The sequence below is a fragment of the Mustela nivalis genome (genome assembly GCF_964662115.1).
Source record: "Mustela nivalis genome assembly, chromosome: 7".
NCBI classification, from domain to species: domain Eukaryota; kingdom Metazoa; phylum Chordata; class Mammalia; order Carnivora; family Mustelidae; genus Mustela; species Mustela nivalis.
The window spans coordinates 120,388,284-120,407,207 of record NC_139026.1 but is presented as its reverse complement, the minus strand read 5'-3'; the positions used below and the strand labels follow the sequence as shown (position 1 = coordinate 120,407,207).

Sequence of the window (18,924 nt, the reverse complement as noted above, 5' to 3'; positions counted from 1 at the left end):
CTACAAAAATCCTCTATAAAATGTCATTACCTAGAGAATACATAATAAACTAGTTGGTGTGGTTTTATAGCAAAAGCAACTCAGCACAATTCTAAAAAGTTATATTGGCAAGAAAAATCCTGGCACTCTTTCATTTCTTGATTTTTCTATATTATTTTAGTTTCATTATAGTACATTAAGGAATAAAATAGAACTTTTTTTAAAACTGGAAAAGACAATTACCTTCCATTTCATTAGGTTTTAGAAACTAATCCAAAAAGAAAGGGAAAACTGCACTGCACCTAAAAATTTCAATTTTTTTATAGTACGTACAGACTAAAAGTTAGAATATTTTAAAAACAAAAATGCAATTTGAAGTACTTTTAATCTAAAGATACCATAACAAAATATAAGTTACATAGTCAACAATAATATTTGCAGAATCCTAAAAATATTATTTTTTCAAATAATTAAAATTTTGAAAATATATCTGCTAAATTTCAACTTTTGAAGCCCCTTCTAATTTTCTTTTTTTTTTTTTTTAAAAAAAAGATATTATTTATTTATTTGACAGAGATAACAAGTAGGCAGAGAGGCAGGCAGAGAGAGAGGGGGAAGCAGGCTCCCCGCCTGAGCAGGGAGCCTGATGCGGACCTCGATCACAGGATCCCAGGATCATGACCTGAGCTGAAGGCAGAGGCTTAACCCACTGAGCAACCCAGGCACCCCGCACCTTCTAATTTTCAAAAGAAATTCCATTCAGGACTTTGTCTTCCTTATTGAGAGAAGACAAAAACTAATATTCTATATGATACGTTGTTACTCATAATATATATATATATGCCAAATATATATATATATATGCCAAACATTTTAAGAGAGTAAGGCCCAAACTTTGTCACTTGAAATCACTAGATGATGGCACAAAGAAAAAATGGCAAATATTTTGTAAGTCCTGCTATCACATACCCTAGTATTATCAGTGAGTTTCTAACGCAATCACAGTTATTGTTACTGATTATACAATTATGGATAGATGTTGGACTACTATATAAAACAAGAAACATCAACTCCATTGTATCTGGAAAAAAGTTCACACTCATACTCTTGGGTGAATTAGTGAATCAAAAAGAAAAACAAGAGTAAGGACCATGAACATGCCTCAAATCTCTGATTGGAAAATTTACAGGTATACCTCTGATTATATAAAAATTTCAGTAAGTCTAAATGATGGAAAGTTATAAGAGAAGTCTTTTTTAAAAACCATTTAAGAGAACTATTTAGAGATATTTGACAACAACTCTCAAAGACATGCTTTTGTTATAATAAAAATTACCCCTTTAATACATTTCACAGAATGCCTGGGTAGCTCAGTTAGTTAAGTGTCTGACTCGTGATTTTGGTTCAGGTCATGATTTTGTCAGGGGCAGTCTGCTTGAGATTCTCTCTCCCTCTCCCCCACTATTCTCTCTCTCAAATAAATAAATAAACCTTTAAATTTTTTTCACAAATTTTGATGTTTCCATAGCAGTGCTGATGTTGATAAGTCTCTTGTTTGGTTTTATCCAAAACACTTTGCATATGACAATTTCTTTTTCTTCTCTGGAAACTTTCAGGCTTATCTTTCCTTCTGTTCTAGAAAACAGTCTTCTATTATTTCTTGAATGATTCTCTCCTATTTTCTCTTGCATCAGGGAGCTGCTATTGGACCTGCTGGGGTGCGCCGCTAATGATTTCTCCCTCAAATTTAGCCTTGAACAGCTCAGTGAGTTTCTTTCAGCCTTTAGATTTCTAATTTTTGAGAGTTATTTCCTGTTTTTTACTTTTATTTTAATTCTCCTTTTTAAAAAAAGACTATTTTCTGTGTAAAATCTTCTCACATTTTCAAAGACAATAATTATGGTTTCACATTCTCTACTAGGTCATAGTACCAAACACTTTCTGTGTTTGCATTTATGAGAATTACTGATGTCATCTACTTCTTATCAAAGAGAGAGCTGGAATTTTTATTTCCCGTTTCTTTTGTTTTGGATAGATATTTTAATAGGAGAAGGCAGAAAATTCTTTATATGCCATCTTAAGAGCAAAAGTACAGTTTCTAAGCTAGTTCACACATACCATTTGTAATGGTTGAATTTACTACAGTTTTAGTCTGCTCAGCACACATTCCCATATCCCTTCTTCTCATTCCTTTGGAGAAAGACTCTCTCACACCCTGAGATCCCAGAGGGGCCCTCAGTCACTGGACAATGTACCTCTGTTGCAGCACTAGGCTGGTCCACCAGAATAATCAATTCCCTGGGCCACAGTGATTATTCATCACACATGTGGCCAGAGCTGTTCCGTATCTTCTCTGAGGCTGATAGCTAGATAGGTGGCCCGACAAGTTCTCTTCCTGTTGGCTTTGGTAAACCAGGAAGACAACAGTCTCAAGATGCTGGTGTTCACTTTACTGATCATATACCTGTCTGCATAATGATGAATAAAGAAACTAGCAAAGTTGAGAAAGGGTCCAGATGAGATCATCTGAGTTCCTGGCTGCAACCATGCCTGAAGCCAGATGCACCTCTGGAAACCATAGTCATATAAATAATTAAGTTCCTTTTATTTTCATAAGCTGGCTTGAGCTGGCTTTCTTTCACTTAGAACTGAACAAGTCCTGATGAATTCATCATTTCATCAAAATGTTCCAAATTACTAATACTTGAACTATAAAACACTATTTCTTTGCCAAAAATTAAATAGCCCAACTTTTTATTAAAATAAAATCACAATCATAAATAATACACACATACGTCTCTTTTATTTGCTTATTCTCATGTTTTCAGGATAACAGTATCTTTGAGAATGAGGAATATATACTCTGATAAGATATGTAAGATATTACATATCTTATAGCCACTGACCTACAGAATAATTTTCTTCCAGGTACTTCAGAAAGTCTGGTCATTTCTTAAAACCTTCTCTATCAGAGCTCTCAGTTTTTAATAAAACTCAAGTTGCATGGTTATCTTACCTAAAGGCTATGTGGAAAAAGAAAATAATAGATCTCAAAATATTCATTCCCTTAGGAGGAAAAATTTGGTTTACATTCAAAAAATTATTCAGCCTCAATCTCTGACCCAGGGACTGAAAACAAGGATATTTTCAACCCAAGTATTTGTGGGAAGGAGGTAGACAGTAATAACATGCTTCCAAGGAGATAGGTAGGAATGCTTAGAAGTCATGTGTTCCTTGGACGCTCTCCCTGGAGTAACTTTCTTCTTATTATGTAAATGCCGTGTGCTCTCCAATCCAACGGTCAATGTCCAAGCTTCTGGGTTTGAAGATATTGCCTGGGTCTTTATTGGTTTCAAGAACATTTACAGGCCAGGCAGATAATCTCAAAGAAGGAAGAAGCTGAGGAATCTTAATGTATTACATTCTTTTATCTGCACTAAAAAGTATATCCTTTTAAAATTCTAGTGTCTCGGGGCACCTGGGTGGCTCAGTGGGTTAAGCCGCTGCCTTCGGCTCAGGTCATGATCTCAGAGTCCTGGGATCGAGCCCCACGTCGGGCTCTCTGCTCAGTAGGGAGCCTGCTTCCTCCTCTCTCTCTCTGCCTGCCTCTCTGCCTGCTTGTGATCTCTGTCTGTCAAATAAATAAATAAATAAATAAATAAATAAATAAATAAATAAAATAAAATTCTAGTGTCTCTCACTTCTCTTTTTTGATTGTTTCAAGTATTTTTTTTCATGCATCATTTCTATCTACTGTTCCTCTTTCATCCATGGTTTGTTTCACAGTGCTATCATAAATAACAGATTTCTGGCACTGATATTCTTTGTATGCAAAGAAATCATGTATGAATAAGAACTAATAATAATTAATGATAATAATAGTTCAGTTTATTGAGCACTTAGGATGTGTCATGTACTGTTCTAAATGATCCCACATATTAAGTTATTCTGTCCTCATTTCAACCCTATGTGGTAGGTACCATGATCCTCACTTCACAGATGAGACCATGGAGACACTGAGATGGGTAAGCAGCCTATCCAAGAGCATACAGAAAGTTGTAAATAGGAAAACAGGCATTCTGTCTCAAGGATCTCTGTTCTTAAACTATTACTCTGCACCATCCAAAGAAATATGCCATCCTATTATTATGGGTTGAATTGTGTCCCACAAAATGTTATGTTGAAGTATTAACCTCTCATACCTGTGAATGTAATCTTATTTGGAAACAGGGTCTATGTAGATGTAATTAGGTTAATATGATGTTATACTGGCTTTAGGGTGGGCGCCAATGCAATATGACTACTGTCCTTATAAGAAGAGGAAAACCTGGACACAGAGGAAAGACATCCATGAGACGATGGGGTGGGCGGAGATTGTTCAGAAGCTTAAACAGGCAGGAAGGAGCATCTCCTAGAGGTCTCTGAGGGAGCATGGCCCTGCCAACACCTTGATTGCAGATTTCTGGCCTCTAGAGCAGTGAGATGATACATTTCTGTTGATTACAGCTACCCAGTTTATGGTACTTTGTCATGACAGCCCTAGGAAACTAACACACTGTCTTTCACTTACACCGAAATATACCAACCTATCAACCTGCTATTTCCAATTTTCATATAGATGGCAGAAATAGTACCATTTAGCTTTCTTCTTAATTCTATGTAAAGAAAATCAATAGCCAGGAGTGGGACCGTGAGAATGGGAAAGTAAAGCCTCCCATCTAGTACAAGCAGCTGCTTTTCTACTCCAGCAGAGTACCGTCACATGGAAAGGTAGGACTAAAGTTGCCAGGTCTCCAGTTTGCATGGGAACCCAGAAATGTGGATTTGTACATTAAATCAGTCAACAACAAATTAAACTGGTGACTAGTTAAAATAACACTAGTTAATAACAAATTCGCATTTAAAACAAATACTGGGCAAACATGGCACATCTGCAGACCAAATCTGACCACAATCTCTGCTTTGCATGTTTGCTTGACTTCCTGTGTCCACTCTCCCTTTCACTCCCCTTGACCAGGACCTAACTGGGGCCATCCAGCCACCAGACCTAGGATGTAGGCAGAGCATGGGTGCATGAGAAGCCATGTGGAAGTCAGCACCCTAGAACTAGGGAACCCTCTTCAAGATACAGAATGCGGCAGATGTGGAAGAGTTCTCCACACTTCTGAATACAAGACAGAATGGGTACATTCCTCTGGATCTGGATCTGGAGTCTAACGCTACTCCTCTATTTTGTCAGTTGGTCTTCTGAAGGCTTTCCTTTCTTTTTTTGTTTCTTTTTCTTCTTCTTTTTTTTTTTTTTTTTGGTCTTTGTTAGTCTGATGTATAAGAGACTTAGGGCTTTAGCGGGTACAGGTTTTGGGTAAGTCTAGGACACGACCTTGGTACTTCCAGGCTCCTGGCTGGAGCTGTACTTACACTTTAATGAGTACCCTAAATTTCTTATCTCTCACATGTACACTTGAAAGAAGCGCTGAGTGGGTTGTAAGCTCACAGTTGCCTTTCAGTATTCACCATCCTATAACCTATGAAAGTTGTCCAGAGATCTGGAAACATTTTTGAAAAGAAGTTCTGTGAAATCAGTTTTATAAAACGTGACTTTACTACTCAGGCTTATTTAAAAAACAAAAAACAAAAAAACCTTCTAAAATATAAAGAATTGTTCTGATAATGTGAACATTCACTCTAGCCCAGTAAGTCTATTACTATATGGTAGCCTGAGACTCTTCTGAGTCCTCATTGGCTACGAATCTGTCTTCATTCAGTATCTACCAGAGCTCAGACCTATTTGATGTGGTACAGAAACTACTGATTGCTGCTGGTGAGAGAAAATAAGTTCCTGACAGGTTGCCAGGACTCTCTCTGCTACATTGAGATATTAAAGTCAGTGATGCAGTTTGGCACACTGTGGTGTTTGGGGCCTGCAAAATCGACAAACATTATTTTGGAAAGTCTGCAGAGCGTGTCAAGAAGTGAAATACCACAAAATCCGTCCAAGTTCATCTCATTTAATGGTTTGGGTTTTTTAAGTTTATTTTTTGCTTGAATTAAAAATATCTCAATCTTCTTTCCAAACCTGTAAAGTCATACTGAAAGTCACTAACAGGTTTCTCATAAAACCTCAAAGGGTCAGTAAAGCCGGTTTTGTCCCCCATAGCAGATGAAGAAACTGAAGTTGAAAGCCTTAAGTAACTTGTTCAGGGTTGTTTGTGATGGAGGGAGAAGCTTGCACGCACAGCGCCTGATGCTGAGTTCAGTGACCTTTCCCACAAATAAGGCATGCAGGATTGGAAGACCAGACTGCTGAGCCATTAGGATAGCCAGAGCTGTGATCAAAACCACCCTTAACTTGTGATGTGAGAGAAACTGTTCAAGCCTCTGTAGATTGGAAGCTTCTCACTTGTAAAGGGGAGTTAAAATTATAAAATACATGCAAACTCCATAGCGCAGAGTGGGCACTCAGCCGATGTCCATCCCCTTCCCTCACTTCCTCCGACAAGATCCCTTAGATCTAAGCAGACCACCCATTCTCTAGTTAAACACTTGAATGATTAGTGAAAACCTAAGTAGCCACAGAAAAGTAACTCAAGGGGTGCCTGGGTGGCTTAGCCGTTAAGCATCTGCCTTCAGCTCAGGTCATGATACCAGGGTCCTGGGATCAAGGCCCACATGGGCTCCCTGCTCGGCGGGAAGCCTGCTTCTCTTTCTCCCGCTCCCCCTGCTTGTGTTCCCTCTCTTCCTGTGTCTCTCTCTGTCAAATAAATAAATAAATCTTTAAAAAAAAAAAAAGAAAAGAAAAGTAACTCAAGATACTGAAGAAACAACAATAAATTCACTATCACGGGCAAAGACCACAGGAGAGGTTGTTACCACAGAAGAGCCAAAAAGAGTGGTTTAAAAAAAAAAAAAAAATCCACGATGTGGAGTCTTTTCTTAAAGGAAACAAACAGGTCACATCAAAACATCACACCTTGAACTTATTCTCTGCCATATAATAAACATGGTTCATTGTTTCCAAATACAAAATATTCAAAACATTTCCAAGAGGTATGAAATGCTTTCAACCCATGGCATTGTTTGAGACTCCCAAAAGCTGTCATGTCCCACGGCAGCCAGGAGTAACAGTCCTCAGGATCATGTAGCTTGTCGGTGCCACAAAAGAACTACAATGCTGACTCCTTTACACCTCCTGTCTGCTGGCTCACTTGGGTGAGGACGAGGTAGGGGCATGCGTGACCGACACTAGGAAGGTATGGGCCTGGATAGAACCACTAATTGTGGATGTGGGCAGCCGAGAAACATAAGCTCAGAGCTGCTAGGATCAGGAGGTATTCACAGGCCTACCTACTACCACAAAAATTAAGCAATTAGCAAATATGATGCTAAAAATATTAAAATGCATAACACAATTTAGAATGTTTCTTCAAATTTCAACTTAATGCTAGGGAATTATGTGCCAATAGCTGTCTTATATTTGTGACCTCAGCTCTTGGCACAATCCTGCAGAACTGGGGTTGTGTTATTGCATACGTGGGTGGTTATTAAATGCTTTATAATGATTATGTTAAAGGTCATATTCCTCATCCACATAACTTCACTTACTATTATGAGTTAGATGTGTACATGAGTAGACAATGGTCTCCTTCCATTAAATGCAAACTGGCTGAAATTACTGCTTAAGTTGCCAGGTTGTAAGAGAGAAGAGATCAAATTAATGAGGGTGAAGTTGTATAATCAGTTTATAAAACAAATCATGCCGAGGTCAAGGCTGACATCGCCAACTCCCACTCATCTAAGTACCCTTAAAAATGTGACCTTCTCTGTTTTCGCTGCCACTACTGCTCTAATTCAAGCTGTTTCTTATTTCTTTTCCATTCACATGCAGTTGGTGAATCATTTATCTTGGCAAACTCGAATTCCATCATGTCACCAGGCTCAGAAACCTCTGAGGGCTTCCCACTGCTTGACACACAAAGGCCCAACTCCTCAGCAAGGCATTCATGGCTCTACTAAACTTGGCCCATCCTTCTAATGGAGTGGTTCTCAACCGCTAGGGGAACTTTGAAAGATAAACAGGTTTACATCTTGTGTCCCAGAAATTCTATTTATTAGTTCTGGGGTAAGATCCAGGGACCTGTATTTTTAAAAATATCTCTAGATGACTTTTATTCACTGCCAGTGTTGAACCACTGGTGTAATTTTACCACCTATTATTTCACCCAACATGAAGGAACCTTCTGTTCCAGCCAGTAATGCTGATTTGTTTGTTTGTATCTCTAGTTCTCCATTCATGCTGTTAATCCAACCTGGAATGTCAGTTCCTCTCCTAGCTCTTTATTTAAATTTAAATCTTTACCATTCCTCTAAGATTATCTGAATTCCCACCACCATCTTTACAACCATTGCAAATCTTAATAATATTGCCATTTGATAACCCCAAGAGTGTTTGTTACCTTAATGAAGTACTTTATGGCAATTAATAACACACTTTTGTACTGTGAGTTTTTTGTTTTGTTTTGTTTTGTTTTGTTTTTTTCATACTTCACTCCCTGTATTCCTGGCTCCTGGAGGGAAAGAAACTTTTCATGATATCTTTGGTTCTCATTCCCTAGCCCCTTGCACCTATGAAAGCATTAAACATAAAGCAGACATTCACTCATATGCTCAAAACTTATGATGACTAAGCAAATTAAAGTCTCTAAAATTTATGATGTGTATTCTTATAGCCTGAAAACGTAAGTTATCAACTTTCCGGACTGTTTATGCACACACTGATGAGTTTTTCATGAGAAGCATCAGTATTCCCATGCAGAAATGAGAATCTCTTATCCATAAAACCTGATATGATGGGAAACACAGGGTTGGTTGATCCCTAATAAACATGTTCCTCCTACAGACAGAAGTATTTTCCATATTTATATATTTAATTCTCATAAGTTCACAGGAAAGGAAGAAGTAGTAAAACAGTTTGAGTCTGCCAATACCTGACTTAGAGTGACCCACCCATGTGATGAAACAGTTGAAGACTCAGGATAGAATCAGGATAGCTGATGACTATCCTTACCTACTGCAATAGGACCACAAGAGCAAGTGTTCCCTTGCCCTCAATTTAGAAGACATGAGAGTACCAGTAACCTACAGTAAATGTCTCTTATGCAAATACTGAAAACCAAAAACAACTGGCCCAAGAGCATCCAATATGCCGAGCCACTGCCAGAGGTCCAACTCAGGCTTTCCTATTGCTCCAGCTGGCCAGAAAGGTACTGTTCTGCTTCTACAGCACAGGAGATGTGATTTCACTCTCAGAGCTACAATTTCTCTATAAAACGGTGTCATGCATGATGACTTCCTGTAGTTCAAGTAGCACTGGTACTTACAAGTTAAATAGTCTTGGGAGGACTTGCTGAGAACCGAACCACTATTTATAACATTGTTTTTGTAGGAAAATGTCTTCTGCATTCCAAACAACAGAATTAGATATGAACTTTTGGAATCCAGTTTATTTCACAGATTAAGAACTGACTGCATCTTGTTAATTACACTATGGTTAGTATTTTCCTAGGATAAAATGGCAGTGTGGAGGCTTGCCAGAAGTGTGTACCAGGAATGAAAAGTTCAATGAATATGGACCATATGTGGCTATAAGGATGAAAGACAGAAAGGATGATGAAAAAAAAATCCAGGCACATTACTAATTTATTAAGCAAGTATTTACTGAGCACTACTGAGGCTATGTTGAATGCTGAGAGAGACCAAAATTACTCAGACAAGAAGTTTGATTCTATAGTCCTTACGACCTAAGATGTGAGATAAGTAAACACAAATAATAAAGCTGCCTGGTAAAATGTGCTATGATAGTGATAAAAACAAAATACTGGATAAAGTCAGCAGAGAGAGCTAGTGTTTTATCTGGAGCAATCAAGGAAAGCTCCACAGATGACCGTGCACCTGGGCTGAGCCTTCAGGGTTTGCACAAGATTTCAACAAGCACAGTCAGGGCGAAGAAGAGAATATCACAGAAAAAAACAAGAAATACAGAACACATCAAGCCACAGAAGCATGAAAAATGATGAGAATTCAGAGAAGAGGAAAGAGTCCAGTTGGCTAAGATGAGGCATATTTTTAGGAACTGGGTAGAGGGCTTTGAATACCAGGCAATGAAACATGGAATTTATCCAGTGGTGAGTGGGGAGCCATTAAAGTATTTTAAAAGTATTAGAGTTCTATATGCCAATCTATCTAGCAGTGGAATACAGGATAGAGGAAGAGTAAATGGAGACAGAAGACCATTAGAGGTAATTTGACAGTTGAAAAAGTGTCAAAGGTACCGGACTTAATTCTTTACATGTTAAATCAAACTTAAGCTGGCGTTAAAATGGATACGAGCAGACTTACTTGAAGTGATCTGACTTAGCAAGTATCTTCAAAACTTCAAATTTTTAGTACTGGATGAAACAAAGCGTTCATCTTTATCTGAAAAAAATGTAATGGAAGTAATGAAATTGAAAGAATTGATAGTTTATAGAAGCCAATTATATGATTACAACTTAAAGACCATTAAAGAGTTATATAAAGTCCTATAAAACTGACATTACTTAGACTATGTATAATTTAAGAATGTAAGACAAAAATCTCAAGCTATGCCCAAAGGCTTCTAAAATAGGAGATATATTTCTTTCATATATTTTTATGTCAATCTCCTCAAAATTCTGAAAAATATATTATTAGATATTCAAGCCTGATTCATACTGAATTCTTTCATTTAGCCAATAATCAAACCCTCTTCAGTTCTAATATCATGGAGAGCAGGGAAAGATGAATTACGTAAGAGACAGTTTCTGTCCTCAAGAAACCCACACACTACAGAAGGAGACAAACATGAAAAACTCCATATCAAGGCAGATAATAATAAGCGTGCAAGTGGTACAAGGTATATGGGATTGTGGAGAAGGTTAATTACTATAGGGAATATGTGGGAAGGTTGTATTACAGACTGAATTGCAACTCGGAAGTTCATGTAGTAACTCCTTGATCTCCAGTACCTCATAACATGACTTATTTGAAGACAGGACTCTTAGGAAGGTAATTAAGTTAAAATCGGGCTGCTAAAGTGGGTCCTAATACAATCTGACTGGTGTCTTATAAGAAGAGATTAGGACACACAGAAAGGCACCAGGGATGTGCACACAGCAGAAAGACCATGTGAGGACACAGCAAGAAGATGTTCATCTACAAGCCAAGAGAAAAGCCTCAGAAGAAATCAAACTTGTGGACACCTTGATCTTAGATGTCTAGTTTCTAAAACAGCAAATACATTTCTGTTGAATCATGCAGTCTGTAGTTTTTTGTTTTGCCTAATATACTCTGTAAAGGTAATAATCAGATAAAGGTAAGGGTTGGAAACAACATTCTAAGAAACAAAAATTATTTTAGGCAAACGGGCCAACATGTACAGTGTGAAATAAATCACTATACTTCCATAATATGAGTATAGCTTGGGGACAAGGAAGAGAAAAGTGAGAATGGAGGGGAAGAGGAGGAGAGAGGGAGGAAAAGATAGGGACTGATAGGCCAACAGATAGATAAGGACTAGAATTTGGAGTTCAGGTCAAATTGTAAAAGGGGCTGAATGCTGTATTTAGTATATGAGCTTTTATTTTAGACATAAAAGGAAGCATCAGTGGTTTTTCAGTAGAAAACATGTTTGAATTTGTATTTTTGGAATGATGGCTCTAGTTTTGGAATACGAGTTACTATGAAAAGATCCCCAAGGCAGTGAGACCTGTTTTGCTACTGCCATAGTCAAAATAAGAAACCAGGGCAATTGTAATGGAAATTAAAAGTTAAAAATTCACTGAAGATGTGCTTGAAAACGAAAACCAGAATAACCACTCCATCACTTATGCATGACTGAGAAAAAAAATGAACACCATTCAGTTATAGTTACAAATGCAGTGTCTTGGCCCTCAACAGGCCTTTCTTCTCAATCACAACCATATATTGTGTGTATCAACTATTACCTTAAAAAAAATCAACCAATCCAAAGACTTGCCCAACTTCTAATATCTGACCCTAGAACTTCAGAGCTCAACCTATCGTCAGTAAAAACCTTAAACTCATTTCCTCAAAGGAGGCACCACTTCAGAATCATCTGTGTGGTCTCTCCTGCTACAGCAAGTCAATAAAACAGTCTGCCTATCCCCTAAAAGGTATATTTATTTGAGAAGGGGGTTTCCACAAAAGATGGATGTCCATCAGTGAAGTCAAGGAAGAAGAGAAAAAGGAGGGAGAGCCCTGTCCTACCTTTTAAGGGCAGAAGGAAAATTAAGCAGTTAACAGTCACTGATGACCTTAGAAAGAAACTTCAGGAAGGCAATAGAAGAAAGCAAAAACTTCCAGTAAGGACAAGTGACATTAACTAGCAAATTTTATTCTTTTAAGAAGGCTGGCATAGTTTAAAAGTGAAGGTGAATCTTTAACAAGGATGTTTGCTGGGGCACTTGTGTGGCTCATTGGATTAAGCCTCTGCCTTCGGTTCAGGCCATGACCCCAGGGTCCGGAAATCTAGCCCCACATCGGGCTCTATGCTCAGCAGGTAGCCTGCTTCCCCTTCTCTCTCTGCCTATTTGTGATCTCCCCCTCCCCTCTCTCTGTTAAATAAATAAATAAAATCTTTAAAAAACAAGGATTTTTGCTGTTGTTACTGCTTTGTTTTCCATTTTTAATGTTAGTAGAAGGAGGACATGGAGAAGAAGAGTGGCAAATACAAGAGAAAAAGGGAATAAAACTCTGGTAGAGTTAGCCTTGTTAAAGAGAGAAGACAGTTTCTTCCCTATGATTAGAAATGAAGGAAAGGATGGGTGATAAATATAAAGAAAAACTGTTGTGTATAAGGAGGTAAAGTTGAGGTATAAGTTCAAACAGGGAGGGGAAGAAGGATAAAAACAGAGACAGTATATGAATGAAGGAATATTAGAATTTAAGAATTTAAGAGAGAAAAAAAAATTGCCAGAGGAGTAAGGAAAAGAGAGGGCTTTCAGTATTTGAGATCTATGAAAGCTTCTGGTTGACAGAGATGAGCAAGTTAAAAAATAATGAGTTCTGAGTATCAGAAATTCAAAAACATGAATTAAGAAGAGATTATAAATCACATAGTGTGGGGTGGAGAGGACAGTTCCAGGTCTGATGCCGACATAATTGAGGAAGTTGGAGCAATGTCCTCTAAATGAACCAATACCAAGACTTTGAAAGGGGAGGTGGCAGTGTTAAGAGAGAAGGAACTGATGCACAAAGGTGGCACACTAATGACTGAATTGACAGTGGACAGCAAAGGAACACATCAACTGTCCTTTAAATCTAAAATTAGATCTATTGAGGGGTACCTGAGTCACTCAGTCAGTTAAGCGTCTGCCTTCAGCTCAGGTAGAGATTCCAGGGTCCTACAATCAAGCCCCATGTTGGGCTCCCTGCTCATCAGGGAATCTGCTTCTCCCTCTCCCTCTGCCCCTCACCCCACTCATGCTCGCTTTCTCACTCTCTTTCATAAATAAATAAAATCTTAAAAAATTTTAAAAAATAAATTTAGATCTATCGATAGGTGACTGGATAAAGATGATGTACTACACACACTCACACACACACAGGAATATTACTCAGGCATAAAAAATTAAATGTTGCCATTGGATGGATCTAGGAGTTATTGCTAAGTGAAATAAGCCAATGAGAAAAAGAAAAATACCACATGATTTCACTCACAGGTGGAATTTAAAAACAAAACAAACAGAAAAAAGGAGACAAGTTGGAGTGCCTGGGTGGGTCAGTCATTTAAGTATCTGACTCTTGGTCTCTGCTCAAGTCTCGATCTCAGGGTTGTAAGTTCAAGCCCAGTGTTGGGCTGCATGCTGGGTGTGGAGAAAAGGGGAATGGAGAGGGGAAGGAAAAGAAAGGGAAAGGGAGGGAAAGGAAGGGAAAGGGAAGGGAAAGGGAAAGGAAAGGGAACGGAAGGGAAAGGAAAGGGAAGGAAAGGAAAGGAAAGGAAAGGAAAGGAAAGGAAAGGAAAGGAAAGGAAAGGAAAACAGAAGGAAAAATGAGACAAGCAAATAAAAACAAAAAACCAAGAAACCAGACTCTAAAATACAGAGAACAAACAGATAGTTACGAGATGGGAGGTGGGTGGAGCAATGAGAGGTAAATAGATAAAGTGGATTAAGAGCAGAAATATCTTGATGAATACTGAATAATGTATGGAAGTGCTGGATCATATGTACACCTGGAATTAATTTAACACTGTACATTAAATATCTAGAATTAGAAAAATTCAATACATTTTCTTCAAATGGCCATGCAAAAAAACCCCAAAAAACAAACAAACAAACACAAAACAAATGGGGGACTGTCCATAAAAGCCAAGTTTAAATTTCTAAGGAGGACGGGGAAGAAGAGTTCTAGGGAAAGATCAAAGTTATAAAACTTTTTCAAAATAGAGCAGAGGGTCCAGATGACATGAGGAACTGGAAGTAGGCTAGTAGTGGAACTGTGGGTTCCATGAGAATAAGACAGGTCTGACTCCTTGGAAAAAAGAACATGATTAAGAGTAGGGCTTCGCCCAGGATGACAGGTGACAAAATACCACTCGTTCTCTTTCTGCTTTATCTGTTTGGTGAGATAGGGTAAAAGATGGGCCACATATGTCACCAATCTCTCACTCCCTCTTAGACCTTGCCAGCCCAAAACTATATATATTCTCTTTTCATTCGTATAGCAAACTCAACAGGGCAAGTCAAGTCAATCCAATTTGAATATGCAGGAAGACTCCACAGAGACCTAAGCACACTCTTTTATCCAGTTTCTCCAAAATAAAGTTGGTATTTTTTATTCTGAGCTATGTCTACTTCTCAAAGGGTTCAGAAATTGGAAGAAGGAATAGATGGTGTACTTAATTGGCCTACTCAAACTCCAACAAAAGGTATGTAAATTGAATAAATGGAAATCAATCTGAAGGAAATTATATGGAAAGTGAGTTTAGTGTAGAACTTGTTTCAATTCATTCCATCTAATCTTTTCTTTTAATTTCTTTTCTTTTAATTAATAAATGGTTATTATTGCATTTTATTTCCTGTTAGCTTTTTAAAAATTCCAATATAGTTAACATATAGTGTTGTATTAGATTCAGGTATACAATATAGTTTTCTGCAGTGGCTGCACCAGTTTGCTTTCTCACCAACAGTGCACAAGGGTTCCTTTTTCTATATATTATTGCCAACATATGTTATTTTTTGTTTTTGATTTTAGTCATTAGTGCTGGTGTGAGTTGATATCTCAAAGTAGTTCTGATGTACATTTGATAATGAGTTATGTTGAGCATGTTTTCAAGTTTCTTTTGGATATCTTCCTTGGAGAAATGTCTGTTCTTGTCTTCTGCCCTTTCTTTAACTGTATTACTTGTTTTTTCGGTGTTGAGTTGTATTAAGTCCTTTATATTTTGGATACTAACTCTCCATCAGTTATGACATTTGTGAATACCTCTTCCCATTCAGTGGGTTGCCTTTTAGTTTAATTGATTCTTTCCTTCACTGTGCAGAAGATTTTTATTTTGACAGAGTCCCAATAGTTAATTTTTTTGTTTTTATTTCCCCTGCTTTAGGAGACATATCTGAGAAATGTTCCACGGTCAATGGAGACATCAGTGCCTATGCTCTCTTCTAGGACTTTATAGTTTCAGGTCTCACTTTTAGTTCTTTCACCTATTTTGAATTTTGTGTGTGTGTGGTGTAAGAAAATGGTCCAGTTTCATTCTTTTGCTGACCAGTTTTCTGAATATAATTTGTTGAAGAAATTATTTTTTTCCCACTGGATATTCTTTCCTGCTTTGTTAAAGACTGACCATATAGTTATGGGTTTATTTCTGGGTTTTCTATTCTGTTCCATTTATCTATGTGTTTATTTTTGTGCCATTACCATACTGTTTTGATAACAACACCTTTGTAATCTAACTTGAATTCTGGAATTGTGATACCTTCAGCTTTGCTTTTCTTTTTCAAGGCTGCTTTCATTCTTCTGGGCCTTTGTGGTTCTATATAGATTTTCGTATTGTTTCTGTTAGCTTTTTGTTCAAATACCTTTGTACTTTGTTAAAGCAATTATCCTAGACATTACAAATACTTCCTTGAGGGACGCCTGGGTGGCTCAGTTGGTTAAGCAGCTGCCTTCGGCTCAGGTCATGATTCCAGCGTCCTGGGATCGAGTCCCACATCGGGCTCCTTGCTCGGCAGGGAGCCTGCTTCTCTCTCTGCCTCTGCCTGCCATTCTGTCTGCCTGTGCTCGCTCTCTCCCCCTCTCTCTCTCTGATAAATAAATAAAATCTTTAAAAAAAAAAAAAAAACAAATACTTCCTTGAGTTACTACCTTTTAACCACTTCATATACAAGACAAAAATATTGGTTTTACTCCATTTATACTTTTCTGCCCTTTGTTCTATTGTTTTATTTTATTTCTACATATGTTTTAAGCCTGAAAGATACTGTTATTGCTTTAAATAGGCAAAAATATTTTCTATTTACTCACATATTTATGCTTTTCATTTTTTCCAAAGTTCTATGGTCCCAACTGGGATCATTTTTCTTCAGAGTGAATACCTTCCTTTAGCATTATTGTACTCTGGTGCTACCTGTAATAAAGTCTCCCATCTTTTGTCTAAAAATATCTTTATTTTGCCTTCATTTAAAAAATACTTTTACTGGACATGAAGTTTTTTTGGCAATATTTTTCCTTTCTGTGCTTAAAAGATGTCATTCCACTGTGTTCAAATTTTAAAAATTTCTATAGAACAGTTTGCCATAAATCTTATCATTGCTCTTTTGAAGTTACTGTGGTTTCTTCCCTTGGATTATTTTAAGATTTTCAATCTGGTTTCTTCAAGTTTCATTATGTTGTACCTACATGTGGTTTTCTTTTTATTAATCTTGCCTGAGGTCCAAAAGATTTCTGTATTGCTTGACTCTGTAGATTGCTATCTTTCATCAGCTTGGAAAATCTTTGGTTATTATCCTTTCAAGTATTGTTTTTGCTTCTTTTCATCTCCTATGACTCCAATTATATGTATATTAAATGAAATGACAGTCCATATATCTCTTATCCTATATTGTTCTTTACATTCTTTTTTTCCCTGTGATTCAGCTTGTACATTTTCCCACTGAACTCTCTTTGAGATTACTAATTCTAGTTTATTTTTTGCTGTGTCTACTTTACTATTAAAATCAAATCTTAATTTCAGATATTGTATTTTTTAGCTCTAGAGTATTTTTTTATATATCTCAACTTTCTGTTATTGTTCTTTGTCTTTTCCTCCATATTTAACCACTTCCTTTATTTCCTTTAATATATTTATAACTGATAAAATCCTTGTCTGATTAACTCCTACTTAGAGTGTCATTGATGTATCTAAGTATACTTTACTTCTTCCTTGGATTGATTTTTCCTTTTTATATCTTATATAACTTTTTAGTGTATTCTTAATACTGTGAATGTGACAAACATAAAACTGCAGTGGATATTTTTTCCCATATAGGACCCATCTTTTCCATTATTAGACAAGTAGAGTGAGAAAACGATCTCTTCAATCTAATCAGTTTACTTCTGGTATAAAAATGTCTCAAATGTTGGAAGTCTGACCATTCTAAGACTACCATGCTTTTAGAAAGGTCAGGTAAAGCCAGAATTCCACCTCTGCCCAGGTACCATATCCATGCATAAAGATATCTTAGACCCTCTAAAGCAATTCACCCATGAGCTAAATACTATATAGTGATCTCATTCAATGCAACATGGAACAGAAAAATCACCCAGCTAAGATCGACCTTAACTGCCAATCCACAGAATCATAAGCTATATAAAACAATTATTGTTTTAAATCACTAAGTATTGGGGCAAGTTATTATGTAATAACAGATCATCACAACAATGACTTTTGTAATTTATTTAAGTTGTTACAGGGGCCACAATGTCCTGTCACCACCTTCTAGAACCCAACTGGAAGCAAAAACCTAAACTTAGATATTATTCAGAAGTAATGTACAAAGATAATTACAAGGTGAAATTATTCTTTGAAGATAAAAAAAAAAAAGCCAACATTCTCTGGAATATTATAAAATAAACAATTTTCTAAACATAAACTTCAACTAAGTTATTGCAATTAACATTTTCTTCTTACTAAATAAACTATTGTACATATATAATCAAGCCAAAAGATTCATGCTCAGGTTATCCGTTAGTTAATTTAACAAATGGTTATTTAGATACTTTCTCATGATTAGAGCAAGACCAGAATTACAAATATAAAATCAAATACTGGTAGTGGTCTAAAGCAGTGATTTTAAAATATAAAATGAAGAAATACTGCTATATTAAAATAAATTATGAAATACAGAACAGGTAATAGCTGTTACTAAAGTGATAATATATACACACACCCACACAGACACATATACATGCATGTATGTATATGTAATTGTGTAAGTATGTATGTGTGCACTCAAATCTTTACTTAAATGGAGGAGTGCCCTATGCCAGTATGTTTACTACAGCCTTATTACAGCTAAAAACTAATTTAAATATATATTAACGGGAAAATAAGGGAATAGAGAAAAGAAAGAAGTCTTTAATTTTTTATTCTATATAGTCTATACTTCATATATGAATTGAATTGTTAGAAATGCTTTACAACACCTATGTATCAGTTTTGAAAATTTATAATGGACACCACACTATTCCAAGTTTAGTGTCTATGGCCATGTTATACTGTCTTCAGAGCCTGAATGATCCCTTGGTCTAAACACTGGAGAACAGCCAGAATGATTTCTCAGGGAGAATCATAACCCATCAGCACATATTTCTCCAGGCTACCCCTATTCATATACAGTAGACAGTCTATTCTGATACTTTTCCTCC

At 36.8% G+C, this 18,924-nt stretch overlaps 1 protein-coding gene across 15 annotated transcripts in view; it reads right to left on the bottom strand.

Annotated features, from left to right (window-relative positions):
• ZNF438 (zinc finger protein 438) overlaps positions 1-18,924 on the bottom strand; it is a 195,209-nt gene that overhangs the window by 102,825 nt on the left and 73,460 nt on the right. For 11 of the 15 annotated variants that reach the window (XM_082740795.1, XM_082740799.1, XM_082740794.1 and 8 more), the window contains one exon: positions 10,375-10,452. The exons of the other annotated variants lie outside the window; for them this stretch is intronic. The gene's annotated coding sequence lies outside the window, so the exon portion shown is untranslated. The remainder of the gene's footprint in view (positions 1-10,374; positions 10,453-18,924) is intronic. 15 annotated transcript variants of the gene reach the window in all.